This window comes from Trichoplusia ni, chromosome 5 (genome assembly GCF_003590095.1).
Source record: "Trichoplusia ni isolate ovarian cell line Hi5 chromosome 5, tn1, whole genome shotgun sequence".
NCBI classification, from domain to species: Eukaryota; Metazoa; Arthropoda; class Insecta; order Lepidoptera; family Noctuidae; genus Trichoplusia; species Trichoplusia ni.
Window position 1 is genome coordinate 8,393,838 of NC_039482.1, and position 6,758 is coordinate 8,400,595.

General features: G+C 39.3%; 1 pseudogene; it reads left to right on the plus strand.

Annotated features, from left to right (window-relative positions):
• Positions 1 to 6,279, plus strand: part of LOC113493898 — a 10,808-nt pseudogene extending 4,529 nt beyond the window's left edge.
• The last annotated feature ends 479 nt before the right edge of the window (positions 6,280 to 6,758 follow it).

Genomic DNA, 6,758 nt, shown 5'->3' on the forward strand with positions numbered 1-6,758 from the left:
CAGACTAGATTTCATTTTACTCCATCGACAAAGTTTTGCGTTACGTGATTTCCATGATTTTGATCGTAGAAATTATGTCTAGAATGCAGTACAAAAGCAAAACGAATAAGAGTTGGCTTGATAACTCACTATTATCAAGCGAATGCTTTTACGATTTACCTACCAGTAAAAACCTGAGTGAGTGTCTAATGAGAATATATAGTTGTATATATTCTCATTAACGCCCTCTCACTTCCCATTTACAAAAGATCTTGCATAACAAGGTCGCTTCTCTACTGAATCATTTCGTGTCGTAGGCGGAGAGCGACCGCGCCAACGCTACGGTGACACAACGCACGAAGTCGGCCGCGCACCGCGCGCCACCGCGCTGGTGCAACAGCTGCAGAGCGGACTTAAGAGGCATATCGCCAAGTCCAGGTCAGTCGTATGGATTTGTGGTAAGGTCCATTTTTGGCGCCATATTGTAACGTGTTTCATGCTGCTTAGGATTGATTTTCAATCGTCCGTTTTTAATAAGTAATTCCATTGATAAATTCTATTTTTTGATGATTGAATACCCTTACTGTAGTGATTTGTCTTAACTAAAGTCCATTATTTGGACTTCGATTGTAGATTGAATGGATTTATAACTTTAATACTTCATTATAAAGTCCAATGCACTACCAAACGTAAAAAAAATGCATATGTTCTATATTATTTACCTAAAATCTTATAGTTATTTTCTCAGTCTTTAACTCCTCACACACTTAAGAGAATGCTTAGATAATGCTTGCGATTGCAAAATAATTTGTTTTCCTTCTAAATGCAAGTTTGGATTCTATTTATCTTGTAGATGTGAAATTAGTTTAGACAATATTTCTAAAACTAACATAATGTAGTTGGTACAGTCAAATACTATTATTAGCTTTCCTTAGTCAGTCAGCCACTTTAACAGAGGGCGTACGACTATCTCTTCCACAACAGGGCCCCAATTCTGCTATTTACAATGGCAGATAAATGAATGGAAATGGATTGAATTTATACTATTCGAATTATTCTAAGCATTTTTCCGACACAATACTTCGAAATTCAGTACGGGGCGGAATACTCTCGGTCAATAGAATGAATTTTCAATTATTGTGTTGGCAAAATACTGAAGAGAATAGGAATAGTTTCAAATTAATTCAAGTTGCCGTTCATTCATCGGCCATTGTAAATAGCAGAATCGGGGTCCAGCAATAACATAACTCTTAAGACGTGATGGTAGTCCCGCAGGCCTCGCAGACTACAGACTATTTGTCTGTCCATTGGTCAGGACGCTTAGAAAGAAAACCAATTAGTTTTATTAGTCTCTAAGGCGCATCTATGTATTATAAAGTTGAATTTGCACTTAAAATTCAATTTGTTTTCTAACTTATTTATTTATTACTTAGTAAATGATTACAATAATAAATAAATATAAAACAACACAAATGAAAGTGTGTACGGTGAGAGATGTAAAGTAAATTACACCTAAAATAGTATTTGACTGTATTCGAACGTTGATACTAACCCGCACAATACTCGCTTCACTAGTCGCACTTTGCTCTTCCACAGGCCTCGCCGACCGCATCGACATGCTCACTATTGGTACAGCATTTTTTTATTATGCATGTTTTTAGTTTTATTGGTTTGATGTTTACAGGTAGGTATAGAAAAGATAACTATCTAAAAAGAGAATTCCTTAGTTGTAAGGATTCGTATTTGTACTAATTCTAATTAATTTCATTATCATTTTAATTAGTTATGTACTAATTAATAAAAGGTCGATAGTACATAACTAATTAAAATGATAATGAAATTAATTACTTATGACCAAATAAACTATGGGTACCCTTCGGAACGTTAATTACCTGTAAACATCATGCTGTCTGTTTGTCTGCACATATAGATCTAGACAAGAACACGAAGCAATTGAGCTTCAGTCAAATTAACTGACTTGACAAATTGTTAAGAGTATTGCATGTATTTTGTAGCATAGTCACTTCGTAGCAATAGTTATTGGTTAAATGTTAAGTTGGCTTGCCTTAGCTAACGCGTCACGTAAGTTTCAAAATGTTAAGTCATAACCGCTCACAGAACATTCATACACAGCGTACTAAAACAACGGGGTTCGATTCCCCCAAAAACATTTTTTTTTGGAACAAAGACATACTTAGTTGTTGAACAAAACCTGCACTTGATTTGCAAACGCACTAAAAAGGTATTTATTTATTCAATTTTATCTTTCAAGCTAACAGATGATACATCCAAAACGCTGATAAGATTAACAGTTCAGTATATCATGGTCATTTTGTTTAATATACAATTTCATTTAATATTCAATCACAAGTATAATGTCCTTAACTTCTAAAAAGGTATATCCCAGAAATCTTATGTCGGCTCGTAAGTGTATCATGTCTTTAAAAGTCTCCGCTTAAACTTGATATAATTCCAGACCATACTTCGAAGAGAAGGCCCGCATCAATACAGCGCTAGAGAGCCAGAAGGCTCGCATCCAGACCCTGGAGGAGCAGGTGGCGGAGGCCAAGCAGCAGTACTCCTCGGCCCTGAGGAACCTCGAGAGGATCTCCGATGAGATACACCGGCATAGGTCTAGGAGACAGTCGGCTAGGCATGGTGAGGATGGAATTAAACTACCTTTGGACGTAATGATGGGGATAGTAACTGATTGGACTGTTGGCGTGGTGGTTAGTGACGTGACTCTTAAATGCTAAACTGCAGGTTGTAGGTTCGATTTCCATTTACGCTGAGTCGGATTTGCTACGTTGACAGTCCTGGGTTTTGGAAAGACTGCCGCACCCCTATTCGCTGTAAAGCATGAAAAATTTAATGAATTATAGAACTTAATTAGTGGAACTTTTAACAATCGTAATCTGCATACTTTTTTTTGTATTTACTCGTGGGCGCGTAGGATGATAGGAGACTCGAACAAAAAAAAAAAACAAATTTTGCCTTCCTTAAAATTTTGATGCCATAGGCCCAGACCCACTGGGTTAAAGGGATATCCGACCTTTTATTTAAATGAAAGGTCAATGAAAATAACCAGAAAGGATGACAAACTAATAAAAGAAAACACGATTTTCCCAGCAGAAATCGACCGCTCAACAATAACAGACACAGCCAGCGATACCAACACGACGTGTAGCGACAAGCTTGAGGAGCTGTGTGAGAGCAGCTCCGACGCGAGCGTGCGCGAGTGGCTGCGGCGGGCGGCCGACGCCGCAGCGGCGCGCCAGCAGGACAACGACACCTGGACTGAGATAGACCTGGACTACTCCAGCCCCGAGGAGGTATGTACGTGGTGTCAAGGAACAGGACTGGATGTTAACGTTTAGACATGTAACAGGCGTGTACTGTTATATCTTGACCTTTCGATTCGGGTAGCATTGACAGTCGCCGGCTTCTGCGATGGTTAGGGCAATTGAAATTATAATATTTTTTTTTTATATAAAAAACTACTTCCCCCAGCAATGAATTTATTCCTTATGACCTATGACACAAAACATTTATAATTGAACTTTTTCTATTCTCTTACATTTAAAGTGTTATATTATTATAACGTCTAATCTGTAGACATGCAATCACTCCCGCAGTAAGGAAATAAATCATTGTGTTGCGGAGGGTTTCACAAACACACCCTGATTAGGCCTCTGTCTCTTGTCTACACCTAAGCGATAATCGCCTAAAGCGAGCGACAACACAAAGTTGCGAAAAAATCGGCACACCTCGCGCAGCGCGCCCATGAGTCAATAAAAAACCCATTATTAAATTGAGGTTCAAACTACAACATTGCTCACAACTCCCAGGTGAGTTTCGAGAAGTGTTCCCTCCGCGGGCGCAGCACCCCCTCGGCGTGGTCCCCGGCCAGCCCGGGCGAGTCCCGCGCGTCGGCGGCGGACCCGCGCCGCATCATCCGCGCGCCCGGGCCCGCCCCGCCGCCGCGCGACCCGCCGCCGCGCCGCCCAGCCTCGACGCGCTGCTGCACGACACCGGCGAGAAGGTCAAGGAGATGTTCCAAGGTCAGGCCACACACACTCTACTATACAGCTATTAGATCAGAGGAATGAAAGACAGCAATAGCTGGGTCCGCAAACATGATCATATCGAATGAAAAAGTCAATTCATATTGACAAGTGACTCAATCTTGTCATTGCAAAAGAATGGAATGATTGTATAATAATTATTATTCATCACGATCGATCTGATAGGTTAGGTTCCAAGCTGTCGCGAATGGTAAAAAGTATTTTAATTTGTCCTATTTGAAGTATGTATTCTTGAAAGGCTTAAATGAATATACTAATCTGTATACTGGCTAGTCGTAATTTAAAATGTACTAATTGAAAATTGTACGACTAGCCACAGACCAGTATACTGATTAGTATATTCATTTAAGCCCTTCAAGAACTTAAACAATTCAATGCAACAAAACCATTGCAACATTTCATTCGACGTCAACGCCATCTATCGTGCTTTGTACGCTATACGATATTTATACACTATATTTCCGTCATCAACATAGGGAGATTTCGATAAATATGCGTGAATAAACCATTCTTAAATAAATATTCAGCTTTCCGTGTTTCGGAAGGCACGTTAAATTGTGAGTTCCGGCTGTTATTCCTACATCATTGACAGTCGTTACAGGTAGTCAGAAGCTTGAAAAGTCTGACAACCAGTCTCGACAACCAAGGGGTATGAGGAGGGGGTTGAGGAGGTCAGATAGGCAGTCGCTCCTTGTAAAACACTGGTACTTAGCTGAAACCGGTTAGACTGGTAGCTGACCCCAACATAGTTGGGAAAAGGCTAGGCCGATGATGATGAAGCAATTATTCAGTTACTCACTTCCCTATACACGCCAGGCCTGTCCCTGTTCGGCGAGCGTCGCGGCTCGTCGTCGGCCCCGCGCTCGCCGCGCTCGCCGCGCTCCCCGCGCCGCGCCGCCTCCGCCGCCTCCTCCGCCGGGGACGAGCGCTACTCCGACACCGACAGCCTCGCCAGGTACACACTACACACTAGCAATACGCACAATATAGCTGTTAGCATGGCACTGGCTAGATAATAATATAGCAAAGGATAAAGGTAGATTTGATGGTCAAAATTAAACTTTAAAGTTATTGGAAGGTAAGTATTTTTGTTTGGTCAAATATTTTTAAACTTTCAGTCATAGTTTTATTTTAATGACATGCTAAAACTTTGCACCATATGAATGTATTTATGTTCTTAAACTTCAGTTACTGAGAGATTTAAATTAAGCATATTTTTATACTTTTTAATTGATAACAGCAAAACTGTTTCCATATTATAATACCTACATAAACGCTTACCGAATGGGCTGGTTCCATGATGCCCAGGCAGAGAATCGTAGAAAGACTTTCCGGGAGCTCTTGCCCGGCAGTGGGACACAGTTGGCTAGTTAAAAGAGACATAATACAGTTTTTTTTATCCCTTTAACTTATCTATTTATCCGACAGTGTGGAGATGCTAACAGACGATCAGATCGCCTCCCTGATGCTGGACGCGCAGCTGGAGGCCGTCTGCGAGCGCCTCGCGGGCGTAGCGCACGACAAGCACGAACACGACGCACGGTGAGGTATAGGGGAGATCACGCATTATACTGAAACATATAGATTTGATTGGGGTAATGATATTGATGAGTTGAGAAACAATATCTGCAAAATTATTGAATTAGAAATTGAAAACAGACTGACAAATATGTTTAAGGATTTAATACTCCATGTCCCAAAAATATAGTTAATCTCGTTACCAGATTCAAAATCGCCAACCAAACCACGATCATGTTATTTTTTCACACTGTATCCTAATTTTCAATTCTAAACCGACTCTAATTTAAACGATTATATTCTAACTCTGGAAACAGTTTATTTTTCTTTTACCTCCTGGGTGATAAAAGAAAAATCAGCTCCCATACTATGTCATAGAAAACATAACATTACACAAAGTTTAATATACATTTGATCTTAAAATACTCGCTTAAAGAAAACTGTTTAAAGTTCTACTAAAACCCAAACTAACAATACAAATTATTTTCAGGCCAACAACCGCGGTGAAAACAATAGTTTAGAAACAGTGAAACAAACCAATACGCTTAGTAAGTCTTTAGTACATCGAGATACGCATTCCATTACACTATGTAGTATTAACACTACCACTGACTTGTAAACTGCCTTTTTTACAATAGCGATGATGACTGGGTATAAAAAGAAAAAATCTCATTAGTCCCTCAGTTAGATACTTGAAAAGTATTAGACACGTATTTTTTCCTTTTTCAGAAAAACTAGAATTGACAAAGATTAACTGCTTTAAAGTTTAGGAGAAGGGCTTGTGACGTAACGATTGAGTAAAATTTATACTCAATCGTGACGTCACGCGTAAGTTTCATTCACTGTAATTTGGTGAATTCATGTTTGCGGGACAAATTAAAAAATACGTATCCATTATTATACAAAAAACTACAAGACGGACACTGCAAAGAAATAGTCATCATCCCTATATGTTAATGTCGTTATCTAATTGTAAACAAAAAAGTTTACAATACGTTAATCTCTGGTCTTCTAATTTACATTTGTTGAACTATAAGGAGTTTGATATATTTCCATAAGGATCATGACAATTTCTTTTTTAATGTCCGTTTTGTAGTTTAATGAGTTATAATGGATACGTATTTTTTCTTTTGTCCTGCAAACAATTGATTATATGACAGTGAATGGAATTAACGT